Raw genomic sequence first — 18,676 nt, 5'->3', positions numbered from 1 at the left:
ACCTTAGCTACTTGATACTACCTACCTAACCTTAGCTACTTGATACTACATCTTTATTTATAAACATAATAGATATCTCAGAATAAACTCTGAAATTTCATGTTTCAATCCCGAATACCAATAACATTGTCTCAAGCCATTATACACTTTCATCATTGCCTAATGCAAACCAAATAAACAATGCCATGAACTTCATACAAGATGTTTTATAAAATCTCAAAATTGTTTAGTGCACCAATTCAAATATTTATCTCGATTTTATAATACTCAAACAATCATAATTCAAGATCGTCTGAATAAAATGTTATTATAAACAATAAATTCTTCCCTAACTGAGGCTAAATTAGATACCTAACTTAACTAAACAAATTTGTTGCTTTCCTGTAATAGCTTCACCATTAGTAGTACAATTACCAAGAAATTTCTATTAAATCACCTATCGAAACATAACCAAAACATGAAATGACCAATTCGTTAGTGCAAATCATTCATAAATATGCCATACAAGGCGCCTCAAATACAAACATTCAAACTTACCTAAAAATGTATACTTTACAACATTTCAATCATGCACATCTAGTTCAATACCATCTCAAAACATATAATATCTTGGTATGTTGAAACCAACTCATCACATACCATTTTGGCCATTCAAACATGCATCACAACGTAGCCACATTAAAACATTCTAATAAGACACTAAAAGTACCAAAAGTCTATCAACCAAATCAACTTATACATGCCAAAATCATCATCTAACATTCAACAAAACACCAATTGTAACACCCCTAATGTAACAGCCTTATTTAGACCCTAATTGGAAACTGTTGTTTCAGGACCATGAATCCAAGTCAGAAAATATTTAAATATTATTTTCCATGTTTATTATATGTAAATTTACATGTGTGAAAGTTTCGTATGAAAATTTGATCATTTGTGTGCTTAATTAAATAAAAAGATTTAATCGCGTAAATTGAAAAAATTGAAAAGCCTTATTTGTTAATGGTTTTATAAATTGAAGTATTTATGTTGCAAATAAACCTTTAGACTATGTGATTGCCGAATGTATCCTTACTATATATGTTTTTGTTATTAGTTTTAAAAGGTTAAATATGTAATTAGGTAAATAATACAAATGTTATAATATAACATAAATAATAAAATGATGTTCATATATGCATGCTTTGAATGAAAATAAAAAGAAAGAAAAGAAACTAAAGCTTGGTGATATTCGACCATTTCTCAAGCTTGATTCAAGGTTAGTTTGGTTTAGGTTTTTGATAATATTTACATTTTTCAGATCGTTGCTTCGAATACTATCCGACCCATGCTAGAATTTATGATTTTGATGAAAGTTTTGAGTTGTGCCATTGATGAATATTTGTGTTTTGTGATGTTTGATGATGAAATATTAAAGATATGTTTTAGATTAACATGTTTTATATTGGAATTTTTTATGAATTTGAGTAATTAGGGATAAATTGCAAAAATAATAAATTAAAGGACTAAAATGTGAAATAAATGAAATATATGGAGTAGTATGAGTATAAGGAATATTCGGCCTAACTATGTTGTTGTGAGATTGTTCATATTTTGTGTTTTATGCAATATGGATTAAATTATGAAAAATGTGAAATATTAGGGTAAAAGTGTAATTTGCCCATTTGTGTGTTTTTGGATGAATTTGGTTGAATATTTGATTTAATAAGTTTAATTTATATTAATTTAGATCAAGAAAAGAGAAAATCAGATTTAGATCGAGGGAAAATTAAAGTTGTCGATTAGCCAATCTGTTCCGGCTTTTTCATCGTCCGAGGTAAGTCTTTAAGCAATTAAACATCGTTAATTTTAGATGTAACTTAGTTTAATATGCTGTTTTGGAATATCTGAAAGTTTCGATATATGAATTGTTTCTGAGACAATGTTATAATAGTGATATTCGAGCTTTGAGCCTAGTAAGCCTTGTGCTGGTGAACTTAATAAGGCTTATTGCCGGTGTATAAAAGTCAGACTTTGAGTCTGGCAGGTCTTGTGCTGGTGTGAAATATAGGCTTAGGCCTAGCAGACTTTATGCTGGTGAATTAATATAAGTTTATGCCTAAAAGACTTTATGCTGATGTGGAAATTGAATACGTTAAATGAGCTAAAATGACCAGGTATGAGCTTAGCTTATTACTTAATTGAAACAAGTTAAGTAAGCTTATTGATATCTATTATAAGATATGTAAGACATAAGTGAAGAATGTGAGTAGATATGAGAAGTATGTTTCGGCCATATATATATATATAAATGATGTTGAGTTTTGATTCATGACTCTATATATATTTGAATGTAAGCATACTTGGTATAATGTCATTTTGGGAATGAAAAGTTGAATGATATTATGCTAAATGTCATACATTAGCTGATAAACCATAATATATACATATTTTTATCCCATGCTTGGCATATTTTTGGATGATTTATCATAAGATTTAGTGAATTTGATGCTCCTAATCCTTAATTTCATGTTTTATACTCAGGAGAGCTTAGGATAGCGAAAAGAGCATGAAACGGGCCAAAAACAGACAAATCTGGGCCTAATTCAGAATTGCACAAGGCCTAGGCATTTTCACATGGGTGAACCACACGACCGTGTATGACACATGGGCAAGCCACACGCCCGTTTGCCATGGCCGTGTCGACATTAAACCAAGTTAGAATAGCACACAGCCTGAGCACTTTCACACGGGCGTGGCACACGGCCGTGTCCCTGTTGAGCCAAAGTCTAATTCTATTCAGAAAAGGCCAATTTTGGGCTATTTTGGGCATTCCAAAGTCTATATAAACACCCTAGAAGAGGATCAAAGAGGACACGCAGAGTAGAAGGTAGAAAATACTCAATGATAGCCATCGGAATCAACTCAGAAGCAGGATCTACTTCAAGACTGAAGATCTCCATTCAATTTCCTTAGAAGATCTTTGGTTTCTTTATGTTTTGTTGTTTTCCCAATTTTGAGATGTTTTTCCATTATCATGAACTAAACTCCCTAAATACCTAAGGGAGATGAACTCTAAGACGAATCTTATTACTATTTGAATTATATGATAAATACTTATTCTTATTCTTAATTGTGAGTTCTAATTCTTGCTTTAATATTCTAGGATATTAATTAAAGTTTTCGATGTGCTTATTCAGTGGAGCAAAAGTCCTTGTTTAAGAGTAGATCATTTGTAACACCCCGAAACCGTGGCCGTTACCGGGGTCGAACACGAGGTGTTATCGGGCTTAATTCATCACTTATACAGCTCAAACAATTTATTTTAAAACTCCCAGACAAGCTGTCAATCTGCATTATATTCACTTAAAAATTCGTATCTTGAGTTCCGAAACTCGAAATCAAATTTTGTAAATTTTTCCTGAAACTAGACTCATATATATATCTAATAAAATTTTTGTAGAATTTTTGGTTGGGCCAATTAGTACAGTTTATTTGTTAAAGTCTCCCCTGTTTCAGGGTTTGACTACTCAGACCTCTGAGCATTACGACTTAGATATCTCCCTACACAGGGCTTCAATGCCTATGCCGCTTTTCTATAATGAAACTAGACTCAATAATGAATCTTCACATATAAAGGATGACTTCTAATTATCTCTACAAAATTTATGGTAAATTTCCAAAGTCAGAACAGGGGATCCAGAAATTGCTCTGGCCCTGTTTCACAAAAATTTAAACATCTCATAAAATATAGCTCATATGGTAGTTTAATTTCTTTCATATGAAAATAGACTCATCCAGCTTCGATTAAATATTTTATTCATTATTTAATTCCATTTCTACTATTTTTAGTGATTTTTCAATTTCACATCACTACTGCTGTCTGCATCCATTATTAGAGTAAATTTTACGTATTAGAGTAATTTAACATACATATCACCAAGTATGATCATGACTAGCCATACCAAAGGCTAATCATTACCAAGCATTTCCTTACTACTCAATAACCATATCATGAATGTAACACCGGAAATGATTAGCCATGACAAACGGCATAATAATCAAATAGACTTTAACTGTTACTTATAACTAAGTATCATAAGACCAAATCCAACTTAACATTTATGCCATTTTCGCATGGCTAAAAGTATACATACCAAGGTTCAAACAAAACATAATAGCCTATACATGCCGAAATGTTCTCTTAGACCAACTAAGAAGAAGATACCAAAAAGTTGCAAGCTGGTGTGATGACTTCGACGATGGTCCCGAGCACACAAAAATGGATCAAAGGAACCTAAATAAGTGACAAATAAACACACCAAATGAGTATATAACTCAGTAAGTCATAAGCATTACACTGCCGTCCATTTATAAAGTATCATAAAAGAAAACAATTAATGCAAGATTAGGTACTCCATCCATACTGACTATGCTATAATTTCACGCACATTTATCATTACATGCTCTCAACTAGCCAATCCTCCATTGACATCTCGTATGATATTCGATATGATATTTGACGCATTTCCACACATCATTTTATTTTCGTTTAGATTATACTAATAATAGCATTTCATCTATTCCACAATAATCTTATGTTCCTAACTTCAAATATAATCACCACATAGGTTCAAGACTTACCAAGCTCAGTTCCAAATATAAACATAACGTCTATTCCTCATGAACTCAAAGTATCTACTCATTCCGCTGTCCACGATCTACTCGATAAAGTCGCACACTTAACGTTAATAATTATTCGAAAATATATAGTAAGTCCGCACACTTAGTGCTTAATAATCAAACTCGCACACTTAGTGCTATACAATTAAACTCGCACACTTAGTGCCAATCTCATTATCGTAAATGTTTATACCCGCACACTTAGTGCTGAAATCAACAACTCAATACATCTCACTTCTTTTTACACTCGATAATTTTGTCACTACATGCATTTATATATCATTCCATTCGGCATAATTACATAGGTATTATGATTATTTAAATCAATACAAAATATATGCTTAATAACTTACTTTGTGTTGGGTAAAACGGTTCCAACTCGGCTACTCGATGTTCTTTCCTTTGCCTTTGCTTGATTCTCCTCCTTTAACTTCTTGAGCTTAATCAATAAATTAACTAGTTTAACCGTCTTGCTAAATATTTATATCAAAATATTAATGATTTCATATCATAGGAGATACATGACTAATTCTTATCTTCCTACCATATGTTTTTGAGTTATTCGGCTAATAACCATATGCTATCACTCTACTATCAATAATCCAATCACGCATGCATATATATATAATTGGACATTCGGCAACCACCCTTGCTAATTACTCATTTTTAGTCGATTATATATATAATCCAAAAGTAATATCACGAATGGGCATACATTTATATATATATATATAGCCGAATGTGCAAAACTTAGACTCAACATCACCTATGCTCTTAATTTGATGGCCGAATATGCATATATATATGATATCAACTATACTATCATCTTTAATTCATCTAAACACAAAATTTCATCTCATGAACACTTGACCGAATTTTTTCCTAATCTAGCATGGCTTCACATCTATTTGTAACATCCTATAAATCCACATATACCACAATTCTACATAAATTTTCTTTCACTTTTCCACTACTTCCATTCACAACATCAAAAGCACCATACTCTTAGCATTTACCTCTTCCTAACCATATGCCATCTAAGTACCCCTTTAGGTAGAAAATTAACATATGGGTTGTAATAAGACATTGGCTACTAACTAGATTTTCACAAGAATTTAGTAAAAGTAACATAAATCCTACCTTAATCAACCCCTTTTGAGTTAGGCGAATGTCTAGAGCATTTCTTCCTTCCTTCTCCTAACTCACGGTAATTGCAAAAAGAAAGAAGATGAATACTCCCTATTCCTTCCTTATTTTATTCATCTTTTCTTTTTAATTCCTTTCTTTAATTTATTTTAATTGTTAACTAATAAAAGAATTGCATTGAAATTCAACCTAGTGGATGGGGCATCATGGCTTGGCTGGCCACTACTTGGGTATTTGGGCAATTTGACATCCAAACCCAAGTTTCCTCACTTTGTTATTATTTGATCCTTACATATTCCCCTATCATATTTTCTTAAGTTCTCAACTAAGTCAATCACATGAAATTTACATTCATAAGTCTAAATTAAAACATCAAATTTTCACACATGCACTAATACACATAGAGGATATGCAACCAAATTTTAAATAAATTTTGGGACTCGGTCTTCTGGCCCCGAAACCACATTCCGACTAGGGTCGAATTAGGACTGTCACATCATTCATAATTAAGTGGAGTTACATGCAATCCTAGAGATAGGACGACATAAATCTGCCGAATTAGAGTCAAATCTAATAAGGGAATCCATCGATCGAGTTAATGCGATAATAAGGGTTTTAATTAGAAAGAAATTTCGATTAATCAACCTAGAGTCAGTTGTTTTTAGTCTCGAGAGAGATAACAACATAAACTAGGGATTTCTACGGATTAAGTCAAGTGAATAAATCGTCTAATTCAAAAGTAATAAGTGAAGTCTAGGAGGATTCTTCCTTGGGTATTGTCTTCTCCATCAGTCTTCTAAAAAATATATTCCAACTTTAATCTTTATCGTAATCTTAGTTAATTAGATAATTAGTTTTAGCCTAAAAACATCTTTTAATTCTTAGGTTAGATAATAAAAAGATAGTAGTTACTAGTACTTTTAGTCCTCATAGATACGATATTCCCGGTCTCACCATAACTATACTATTGTTCGATAGGTGTGCTTACCTTACTTAAATTTTTAGTTAGTTTCACGACCACCAAGTTTTTGGCGCCGTTACCGGGGACTAAGATATTAGGAACGCTTAATTTTTATTACTTTAGCCATTTTTTATTTATTGCAATTTAATTTTGTTTTTTTTTGTTTTAAATTACTAAATTTTCTTTTATTTACTCCTGGCAGGTTTTTTATAGTTTATAACTAGAAGAAACCCATCAGGACCTTTACTTTTTGATAGTGAGATCGAGAGCACAGCTCGTAGAAACCAAAGAGAAATAAGGCGAAGCTTACAATACATAGAGGAAGAGTGAGAGGGCGATACTCATACTATAACCGAGGATATGGCTGATAATCAGAATAATCTGTTACCTCCTGTGGTTGCTGCAAATCCAATAAATCAGAATCTTGCTACTCGTACTATGTATGATTATGCTAAACCTAGTCTAACAGGAACTGAATCGAGTATAGTTAGACCTGCTGTTGCTGCAAATAATTTTAAGCTGAAACCTAACTCTATTCAAATGTTACAACAGTTTGTTCAGTTTGATGGGTTGCAGGATGAGGATCCAAACACTTATTTAGCAAATTTTTTGGAATTTTGTGACACTTTTAAGATTAACGGTGTTTCTGATGATGCCATTCGCCTTCGGTTGTTTCCCTTTTTCATTAAAGAATAAGGCTAAACAGTGGTTGAACTCATTACCACGAGGGTCAATCACCACTTGGGAACAAATGACCGAAAAATTTTTACTTCAATATTTTTTGCTGGCTAAAATGGCTAAATTAAGGAATGATATCTCTTCTTTTGTGCAGATGGATTTAGAAACACTTTATGATGCATGGGAGAGATACAATGATCTATTGAGAAGGTGCCTTCATCATGGGTTACCTCTTTAGCTACAAGTTAAAACTTTCCACAACGGGTTGAATCCTTCAACTAGACAAATGATCGATGCAGCTGCTAGTGGAACCATCAATAATAGACCCCTGAAGAAGCTTATGAGTTCATAGAAGAGATGTCACTGAACAATTATCAGTGGCAAGTCATGAGGACAAAGCTAACGAAAACAGTCGACGTTTTTAACGTCGATTCGGTTACTATGCTTTCCAATTAGGTAGAACTTTTGTATAGAAAAATTGATGGCTTACTTGGTTCTACACAGGTTCATATAGTAATACAGTGCGATGCGAGTGGAGGTGGAACGAGCAATTTAGAATATCCATCCTACGGCCCTAATATGGAGAACGAGAAAATGAATTATATTGGTAATAATTCTCGGCCTCAAAATAACCCTTATAGTAACACTTACAATGCACGTTAGAGGAACCACCTAAATTTCTCATAAGGAGGCCAAGGCAATCAGAGACTACCACCTTCTCTAGGCTTCCAACAACAACCCTACCAGCAAGAAACAAAGTCGAACCTTTGAGGAGATGATGAAAAAGTTTATTTCAGTAGCGGAGACTCATTTTTAGAACACTGAAACTACACTAAAAAATCAACAAGCATCAATCCAAAGGCTCGAGAATCAAATAGGACAGCTAGTTAAGATGATTTCAGAGAGACCACCAAGGAGTCTACCTAGTAACACCGAACCCAATCCAAAAGAGCATGTAAAAGCAGTTACATTAAGGTGTGGAAAGGTTTTAGCTGAATCTAAAAAGAAGCCACAACCAGAAGCTGACAGAAAAGAAGATGAGGAGGTAAAACTCGAAAATAATGAAAAACCGGTGTTGAGGGAATATAAACCACCAATCCCGTACCCAGCAAAGTTGAAGAAAGACCGCATGGATGTAAAATTCAATAAATTTCTTGAACTTTTTAAACAGTTACATATTAACTTACCTTTTGTTGAAGTTATCCGCAGATGCCTACATATGTAAAATTTTTGAAGGAGCTTCTAACAAATAAAAGGAAGTTTGAAGAATTTTCTACAGTGGAACTCAACGAGGAGTGCTCGGCCATACTCCAAAATAAACTGCCAACCAAACTGAAAGATCCAAGAAGTTTTTCTATTCCTTGCTTAATTGGTAGTTTAAATGTTGAGAAGGCACTAGTTGATTTAGGTGCTAGCATTAATCTGATGCCCTACAAAATGTTCAAGCCACATGGCCTTGGGGAACCAAAACCTACTAGGGTGAGTATTCAACTAGCTGATAGATCTGTTAAATATCCTAAGGGTATTACAGAGGATGTACTTTTAAAAGTAGATAAATTCATATTCCCTATTGATTTTGTTGTTCTTGACATGGATGAGGATGTTGAGGTGCCTTTAACTTTAGGTCGCCCATTTTTAGCTACTGCTAGGGCTGTTATTGATGTGGGTGACAGTAAAGTTGTGCTTAGGGTAGGTAACGAAGAGATCATTTTTAAAAGTTATGATGCCATGAGATTTTCTAGGGAACAGGATGACTCTTGTTATTTTATTGATTCTATTGATCATGCTACTCAAGACTCATTACAAGAAATCGTACATAAGGGCACGTTGGAACTATGCCATGCCCAAGGAGAGGAGGTAAATGATGATGATTCTACGATAGGTAAGGTAAAAGCTGAACTAAATTCTAATGAGCCTTTATTGAGACAGAAAAGCTATGAAGTTATTAAGGTAAACAATGAATTAAAATTAAAACCCTCTGTTTAAGTACCTCCTAAATTGGAATTAAAGCAAGTACAAATCACTTAGAATATGTGTTTCTTGGAAATAATTCTACATTACCAGTGATTATTGTTTCAGATTTATAGCCAACCGAAAAGGACAAGTTACTCCAGGTGTTGAAGGAGCACACAAGAGCCATAGCTTGGAAGATTTCTGACATAAGAGGGATCAGTCGTTCTTTTTACACACATAAAATTTTAATGGAAGATGAATATAAACCTTGTATGCAAGCTCAAGGGCGACTGAATCCTAACATGAAAGAAGTTGTAAAAGCCGAGGTAATTAAACTTCTAGTTGCTGGAATCATTTATCTGATTTCTGACAGTTCTTGGGTGAGCCCTGTGTAGGTTGTTCCTAAGAAAGGAGGCATGACTGTTGTGGCTAATGAGAAGAACGAATTAATTCCAACGTGAACAGTCACGGGATGAAGAGTTCGCATTGACTATAAGAAATTGAATGATGCCACGAGAAATACCACTTTTCTTTACCATTCATTTATCAAATGTTGGAAAAATTATCTGGGCATATCTATTATTGCTTCCTAGATGGACTCTCTGGTTATTTCCAAATCCCAATAGCTCCTGAGGACCATGAGAAAATGACATTTACATGTCCATACGGTATGTTTACAACATTTACATGTCCATACGGTAAGTTTATGACATTTACATGTCCATACGGTACGTTGACTTATCGAAAAATGCCTTTTGGATTATGTAATTCTCTTGTTACTTTTCAACGATGCATGTTGGTCATTTTCGATGAACTCATGGAAGACATTATGGAGGTATTTATGAATGACTTCTCGGTATTTGGTAACTCTTTCCATCTATGCCTTAAAAATTTAAAACGAGTTTTAATGAGATGTGAGGAAACGAACCTTGCACTAAATTGGGAAAAATGTCACTTCATGGTTCATGAAGGGATTGTGTTAGGCCATAAAATTTCTAGTAAGGGAATCGAGGTTGACAAAGCAAAATTTGAAAATATTGAGAAATTACCTCCCCCCAATTCAGTTAAGGCTATTCAAAGCTTTTTAGGCCATGCTGGATTTTATAGAAGATTTATTAAAGATTTTTTAAAAATAGCTAAGCCTTTAACGAATATACTAGAAAAAGATGTGCCTTTCAATTTCAGTCAGGAATGTTTTGAAGCATTTAATACTCTTAAAGACAAATTAATTAATGTTCCAATTGTAGTTGCACCTAATTGAAATTTACCCTTTAAACTAATATGTGATGCGATTGATTTTGTAGTGGGCGCGGTTCTTGGACAGCGAAAAGACAAGCATTTTCAACCAATCTATTGTGCTAGCAAAACATTGACAGTCGCACAAGAAAATTATACGACAACTGAGAAAGAATTGTTGGCTGTTGTTTTTGCATTCGATAAATTTAGACCATATTTAATATTATCTAAAGTTGCCGTTTACACTGACCATTCTGCTCTTCGATATCTCCTTACAAAAACAGATGCAAAACCTTGACTAATAAGATGGATTTTATTGTTGCAGGAATTTGATTTAGAAATTCAATATAAGAAGGGAGTGAAAAATCTCGCAACAGATCATCTATCCAGATTAGAAAACCTACATCTCAAGGAGCTTTATGAACATGAGATAAATGACTCGTTTCCAGAAGAACAACTCTTTGCTATATCTGACTCTGAGGAACCTTGGTTCGTAGATATTACGAATTATTTAGCTACTAACATCACACTAAAAGGTTTGACACATCAGTAGAAGAAACATTTCTTTACTGATGTGAAAAACTACTTTTGGGAAGATCCTTTTCTTTTTCGAATATGTGCAGATCAAGTCATTAGAAGATGAGTTACAAAGCCAGAAGCAACAGGAATCTTGGAACATTGCCACTCAAGACCGACTAGAGGACATTACAGTGGGACTAGGACCGTACATAAAACACTTGAATCAGGTTTTTATTGGCCCACACTATTTAAAGATGCCAACAGGTATGTTACTTCTTGTGATAACTTCCAACGAACAGGTAATATCTCTAAACGTGAGGAAATACCTCAAACATACATGCTTTCATGCGAAATATTTGATATATGGGGTATTGACTTCATGGGTCCATTCCCTAGCTCATTTGGAAACAATTATATCTTAGTAGCTATTGATTATATGTCCAAATGGGTGGAAGCCCAAGCCTTACCTACTAATGATGCTAGAGTGGTGGTGAAGTTCCTCAAGAAACTCTTCTCTCGATTTGGAACACCTAGAACAATTATCAGTGATAGGGGTACGCACTTTTGTAATACTCAATTTGATAAAACCCTTAAGAAATATAGAGTTTACCATAGAACAGCTAACACTTACCATCCTCAAACCAGTGGACAAGTCGAAGTTGCAAACCGAGAGCTTAAATGTATCCTAGAAAAGACTGTAAAGTCAAATAGGAAGGATTGGGCAAAGAAAATAGATGATGCCTTATGGGCCTATAGAACTGCGTTTAAAACCCCCATTAGGAACATCCCCTTACAGACTTGTTTACGGGAAGAGTTGTTGATATGTGATATTCGTGATAGGTTTTAAATATTTATAATGAATCGTTCTTGAAACAAACTATTATCACGATGAAGGCAAGTGTACCAATCGAACAGTAGTATAGCCTTAGCAAGACCGGATTATCAAACCCAAAAGAACTAAAAGTACTAGTATCAACTTTCTTTTTATTATCTAGCCTAAAAAATAAAAGGGTTTTGTTTATTTAACTTATTAACTAAACTAACAAAATCACAGAAAATAAATTTGGGGAAAATACTTTTTGGAAAACTCGATTGATTAAGACAATACCTAAGGAAAAATCCACCTAGACTTCAATTGTTATTTGACTCTGAATCGGACGATTCATTCATTCAACTTGTTCCGTAGAGATCCCTAAGTTATATTATTATCTTTCTCAAGACTAACAACGTCTAACCCTATATTGAATAATTGAAATCTCTTTCTAATTAACACCCTAAGGTTGCATTAACTCGATCTATGGATCCCCTTATTAGGTTTCACCATAATCTGGCAAAATCTTGTCACCCTATCTCTAGGAGCGCAATCAACTCCGCTTAACTATGACAAATTTACTCTTAGACAGGGTCTATTCCTCCTCTGAATAAGAGCTTAACTTGAATCAATATCCTGAAATATCAAAATAAGAATTAAGAATACATAATTAAGAACAAGTCAAATATTTATCATACAATTCAGATAATAATAACAAGATCCGTCTTAGGTTTAATCCCCCTTAGGTATTTAGGGGTTTTAGTTCATACTAATGAAAGAAAACATCTCAAAAGAATAAAAATAACAAAACATAAGAAAACCCAAAACTCCTGAGGGATTTTGAAGGGAGATCTTCAGTCTTGATGGTGAATCCGGCTTCTGAAATGGATCGATCGGCTTTCCTTGAGAAATTCCTTGCTTTCTCCTCTCCGTCCTCCGTCTAAGTGCCTCCCCAAGTGTTTAAATAGGCTTTGGAATACCTAAGAGCCCTCAAAATTGCCCTTTTCCAAATTGGACTAAACTTGGGCTCGGCAGGGACACGCCCGTGTGTGATTCCTTAAGGCCGTGGTCAGGGCTATTAAATGGGCACGGGCGTGTGATCTACCATTGTAAATTGTTCTTTGACCTTGCCAAAGGGACATAGCCGTGTGACACGCCCGTGTGAGGAAGTCCAGGCCGTGGTGTTTTCCCATGTGGGTCTATTTTCTCCGTTTTCGACCCATTTCTCGCTCTTTTTATTCTCTTATGCTCACCTAAGTATAAAACATGAAATTAAAGTATTAGGAGCATCGGATTCACCAATTCTAAGGAGAAACCATCCATAAATACGTTAAGCATGGGGTAAAAATTTGTATACATTACGGTTTATCAAATACCCCCACACTTAAGCATTTGCTTGTCCTCAAGCAAAACCCTCAACTCACAATCAAAATAAATTCTTCTTACCTTATAATTCCTATTAATAATATCACAAAATAATCCATAAGTAATTATACATTGAGAATTTGACTGAAAGAACATCAAAGTTTCAAGCATTCTATGTTGAGTATTTTATCATGAAAGCATAGGTGTTTCCCCTCATCTAAGTAATTACCTTGGACTCAAAATATCACAAATTTTCACATCCTCACTAAAGATTCATTCAAATCACTCGAGGTGTTTAAAGATAATACATGAAGCACTCAATAGTGAATAATGAAAAGTCATTACCATATGCTTGCATGAAAATCAAATCTTCACCACTGTATATTGAGATGAACATCAATCAAAAGGTCTTTAAAGGGTTGTAACGTGGCTTTGGTTAGGGGGTGTGTTCACAAGCTTGAAAGAAAAGGTTAGAATCGAGATTGAATTGAAAAATTGCCTAATTAGAAAAGTAATTAAACATCAATTGAGTACAAGTGAGCTTCTTCTCAGAAGATAGAATTTAGATACTGTAGCTCAACAATACTGAATTACTACTAATATGTAAGTATGAATTTTTTTTAGGAACAAGTCAGCTACATAGAAGAGCAAAACATAGCTAAGTAATTAGTTCAAATCAAATTTCGACAAAAATAGGGATCAAATTAGGGGATTTCAACAATAATGGTTTATGGGTTAATATTGAGGGTAAATCAATTAATGGCTTATTAGGCTCAAAGGGGTTCACTAAGGGTTAATTATGAAGGTAGGCTTTTGTGGAGTGAGTGGGTTAAACCTAAGTGCCTTTATCATTTTGACATATTAACTAAAATGGTGTGGTCTTGACATGCATAATTAAGCAAGTTCTAGAATAACAATTCAATACTGACGCTGTAACACCCCAAACCCGGCCTAGAAGTTTGGCTCGAATATGGCGTGTCACATTGAAGTGTTTTTTGAAAAACATGTTTCTATTAAAAACCCTTATTAATAATTAAAAACTTATACCCTTTTTAAGCCTTGTTAGAAAACCTCAGCTGAATAACATTCTTAACAACTTTGCAAAAATCTTGGTAGTTGCAGAAGCTTAATTTAAAAACAATTGCAGATACGTGATATTTTGAACAACAGTAGTTGATTTGGAAAACCCTGTTCCCAAATTCAGGGTGTTACAGACGCATTGAAAGCAACAATAAAAGTGAGCATGAAAGAAATGATAGATGCTCTAAAGGCTCAAAATCTCACAAAAATTATGGCTTTTGTTGTTTAAACTTGTGAATTTCAACTCAAGATAATACCTAAACTTGGGAAAAACAACCTAAAAGTTTTTAATTCTTCAAAAATCAATTTATCATGCTTGATTCCCTAATGTCTTAAAGTTTAAACAATCAATGCATAAATGCCTATGTTTTAATTCAAGACATATCAATAAAAATTATAAATTAATTAAAATTCATTCTAATAGTGATATAAATGATTTACATGAGAATAAGACACAATTCAGGGATTTCTAATGATGATATAAAAGACCCCCACCCTTAATATGTACATTGCCCTCAATGTACAAAGATATATATAATGAAAAAGATAGATTTATAATCATAAGATTGGGAGAGAAGTGAAACTTCCTGAATGATGAATGAATTCCTTGAACTGGAGTTTTGGAGGATAACCGGCGTAAGAGTGGAAGAGGATACTCCGGTGGTGGTAGAGGTTCATTAGTCCAAAAGTCCTGCACCAAAAGAATATTATATCTGGTGATAGCTATGGTCGTGGTCGAGCAGGACATGGCAGCCATGGAGAACCTTTCCCAGGGGAGTTTTTAGTTCCTATGCGAGGATGAGCTTTGGAGTTTCGCCCGTGTTATTTTGGCAGTTTCGCCCATAGCCATGTCGCACGTTCATGGCTACTTATCGCATCCCGTGTTGGGGAAGAAATTTTTTTCCTATTTTCATATGGCAGTATCGCACGGTCGTGTTTCATCCGTGGTATGTGTACGGCATATGGCATGCCCGTGTGCTTGGCCATGTGGTTCTGAAAAGCCTATGTTCAATGATTTGGCTAGTATGTTAGATTTTAAAAACTAAAATTTAAATAAATTAATATCGTTAGTGCTCGGGTTGCCTCCTGAGAAGCACTTATTTATAGTATAAGCTCGACTTACCTCTCTGGTGTGTGATCATGGTGGATCGAGAAGTTTACACTCCTCATCCCTGCTATAAATTTTATTGACATAAGGTTTAAGACGAGTACTATTTACCTTGAACGTGCCAAATTTGGGGTGATTTACCTCAACCGTACCGTATGGAAAAATGCTAGTTACCGTAAGAGGGGTTTCTTCATTCGGTTCAGGAGTGGCAATTTGAGGATCTACTGAATCTAGTAGTACTTTGTCTCCAACTTGAAGTTGATTTGGTGAGGCATTGAGCTCGTTCTGGTGTAGTTTTGGTTTATCGTGTTTTCTCAGTTTAAATGTCAACCATTCATCTAACTCCTTGATTTGTAACCTTCGTTCTTCATGGGTAGATTCTTTGTTGTGGATTGAACATGGCTAATGTGTGTCCTTCAAACTTTTTTCCTGCAAAATAGGTTGCATTGTATGATCAATGTTACTAGAACAAATTGTACAATCACCTTCAATTTTCGATGTGTTGTTCGGGTTGCGAGCTTGAAGGTTGATTGTTTTGTCTCCTACACGAAGTGTGAGTTCACCTGTGCCAACGTCAATAATTGTTCTAGCAGTTGCTAAAAAGGGGCCTTCCCAAAATTAAAGGAACATTACTGTCCTTTTCTATGTCTAAAACAACAAAATCAACTGAGAATATAAATTTGTCAACTTTAACGAGTACGTCTTCAATGATACCCCTAGGAAATCTGATAGTTTTATCTAGTAATTGAATGCTCATCCTAGTTTGTTTGGGTTTCCCTAGACCTAGTTGCTTAAACAATTTGTAAGGCATAACATTGATACTAGCCCCTAGATCACCCAACGCATTATTAACATCAAAACTACCAATAAAACAAAGAATCATAAAACTCCCTAGATCTTTTAGTTTGTTGGGTAGCTTATTCTCAAGAATGGTTGAGCAAACTGGGTTCAGCTCCACATGCGACCTTTCATATGACTTTCGTTTATTTGCTAGAAGCTCCTTTAAAAATTTGACTGCGTTCGGCATCTTCGAAAGTGCTTCAATAAACGGTAGGTTAATATGTAGTTTTTTTAAAAGTTTAAGGAATTTACCAAATTGTTCGTTTGAGCGGTCTTTCCTTGTCGCATTGGGGTATGGCACACAAGGTTTATATTCTGTACTCACCAATTTTGGTTCGTTTTGGCCTACCTCATTCTTACCTTCGCTTACCACCGGTTCTGGCCTTAGTTTTGCCACTAACCCTTCCTTATCGTGAATGACAATTGCGTTGAGTTGGTCCCTTGGGATAGATTCAGTGTTGCTTGCTAGGCTACCTTGTGGTTGTTTAGAAATTAACTTGGCGAGCTATCCAATCTGAGTTTCGAGCCATTGGATTAATGCTTGTTGATTTTTGAGTGCCGTCTCGGTATTCTAAAAACGAGTCTCTAACATCAAGATGAATTTGGTTAGAATTTCGTCAAGGTTCGATTTTTTCTCCTGCTGGTATGGTGGTTGCTAAAAACCTGGAGGGGGTGGTGGTTTCTGATTTCCTTGGCCTCCCCATAAAAATTTTGGGTGATTTCTCCAACTTGGATTGTAAGTATTACTATAAGGATTGTTTTGAGATCGAGGATTATTACCCATGTAATTTAACTGCTCGTTCTCCATGTTGTGGCCATAAGGTGGGTATTCTGAATAGCTCGATCCGCCTCCATTTGCTTCGCACTGCATTACTGGGTGAACCTTTGAAGAACTAAGAAAACCATTAATTTTCTTATTCAAGAGTTCTACCTGATTAGAGAGCATGGTGACCGAATCGATGTTATAAACGACGGCTGTTTTACTTGGCTTTGTCCTCATGACTTGCCACTGATAGTTATTCAGTGACATCTCCTCTATAAACTCGTAAGCATCTTCAGGTGTTTTATTATTGATGGTTCCGCCAGTAGCTGCGTCAACCATTTGTCGAGTCAAAGGATTTAGGCCATTATGAAAAGTTTGAACCTGTAGCCAGAGTGGTAACCCATGGTGAGGGCATCTTCACAAAAGGTCCTTATATCTGTCCCATGCATCGTAGAATGTTTCTAAATCTATCTGCACAAAAGAAAAGTTATCATTACATAGTTTAACCATTTTAGCCGGCGAAAAATATTTTAGTAAAAACTTTTCAGTCATTTGTTCCCAAGTAGTGATTGACCCCCTTGGTAATGAATTCAACCACTATTTAGCTTTGTTTCTCAAAGAAAAAAGGAATAGCCGAAGGCGAATGGCGTCATTAGAAATGCCATTAATTTTAAATGTATCACATAGTTCTAAAAAGTTTGCTAACTGAGCGTTGGTATCTTCGTCCTGCAAACCATCAAACTGAACAAATTGCTGTATCATTTGAATTGTGTTAGGTTTCAGTTCAAAAGTATTTGCAGCTACAGTAGGTCTAACTATGCTCGATTCAGGTCCTATGAAAGAAGGTTTAGCATAATCATACATAGTGCGCGGAGTAGGATTCTAATTTACTAGATTAACAACAATCGTAGGAGGTATCAAGTTTTCTTGATTCTTAGCCATCTCCTTGGTTGTGGTTTGAATATTGTCCTCTTGCTCGCTCTCTGTGTATCTTAAGCTTTGCCATATTTCTCTTTGGTTTCTACGAACTATGTGATCGATCTTACTGTCAAAAAGTAATGGTCCTGACGGGTTTCTTCTAGTCATAAACTATAAGAACCTGCCAAAAAAGGGAAAAAGAAGAATTAGTAATAAAAATTAGAATAAAATTTAAATTGCAGTAAAAGTAAATGGCTAAAGTAATAAAAATCGAGTGTTCCTAATATCTTAGTTCCCCGGCAACGGCGCCAAAAACTTGATACGTGATATTTGTGACAGGTTTTAAATATTTATAATGAATCGTTCTTGAAACTAACTATTATCACGATAAAGGCAAGTGTACCTATCGAACAGTAGTATAGCCTTAGCAAGACCAGATTATCGAACCCAAAGGAACTAAAAGTACTAGTATCAACTTTCATTTTATTACCTAGCTTAAAAAATAAAAAGGTTTTGTTTATCTAACTAATTAACTAAACTAAGAAATCACAGAAAAGAAATTTGGGAAAATACTTTTTGGAAAACTCGATTGATTAAGACAATACCTAAGGAAAAATCCACCTAGACTTCACTTGT

At 34.7% G+C, this 18,676-nt stretch overlaps 2 non-coding genes across 2 annotated transcripts; one reads left to right on the top strand and one right to left on the bottom strand.

Moving 5' to 3' along the window:
* Positions 1–7,568: 7,568 nt before the first annotated feature.
* LOC121207334 (small nucleolar RNA R71) lies at positions 7,569–7,675 on the bottom strand. The gene has a single exon (XR_005902424.1). It is a non-coding gene; the product is annotated as a small nucleolar RNA R71 (small nucleolar RNA).
* A 9,844-nt stretch (positions 7,676–17,519) lies between these two features.
* Positions 17,520–17,626, top strand: LOC121206873 (small nucleolar RNA R71). Its single transcript, XR_005902044.1, has one exon. It is a non-coding gene; the product is annotated as a small nucleolar RNA R71 (small nucleolar RNA).
* The last annotated feature ends 1,050 nt before the right edge of the window (positions 17,627–18,676 follow it).

This window comes from Gossypium hirsutum, chromosome A09 (genome assembly GCF_007990345.1).
Source record: "Gossypium hirsutum isolate 1008001.06 chromosome A09, Gossypium_hirsutum_v2.1, whole genome shotgun sequence".
Taxonomy (NCBI): domain Eukaryota; kingdom Viridiplantae; phylum Streptophyta; class Magnoliopsida; order Malvales; family Malvaceae; genus Gossypium; species Gossypium hirsutum.
The sequence above is the reverse complement of the archived record's forward strand: the minus strand, read 5'-3'. Positions and strand labels throughout refer to the sequence as shown.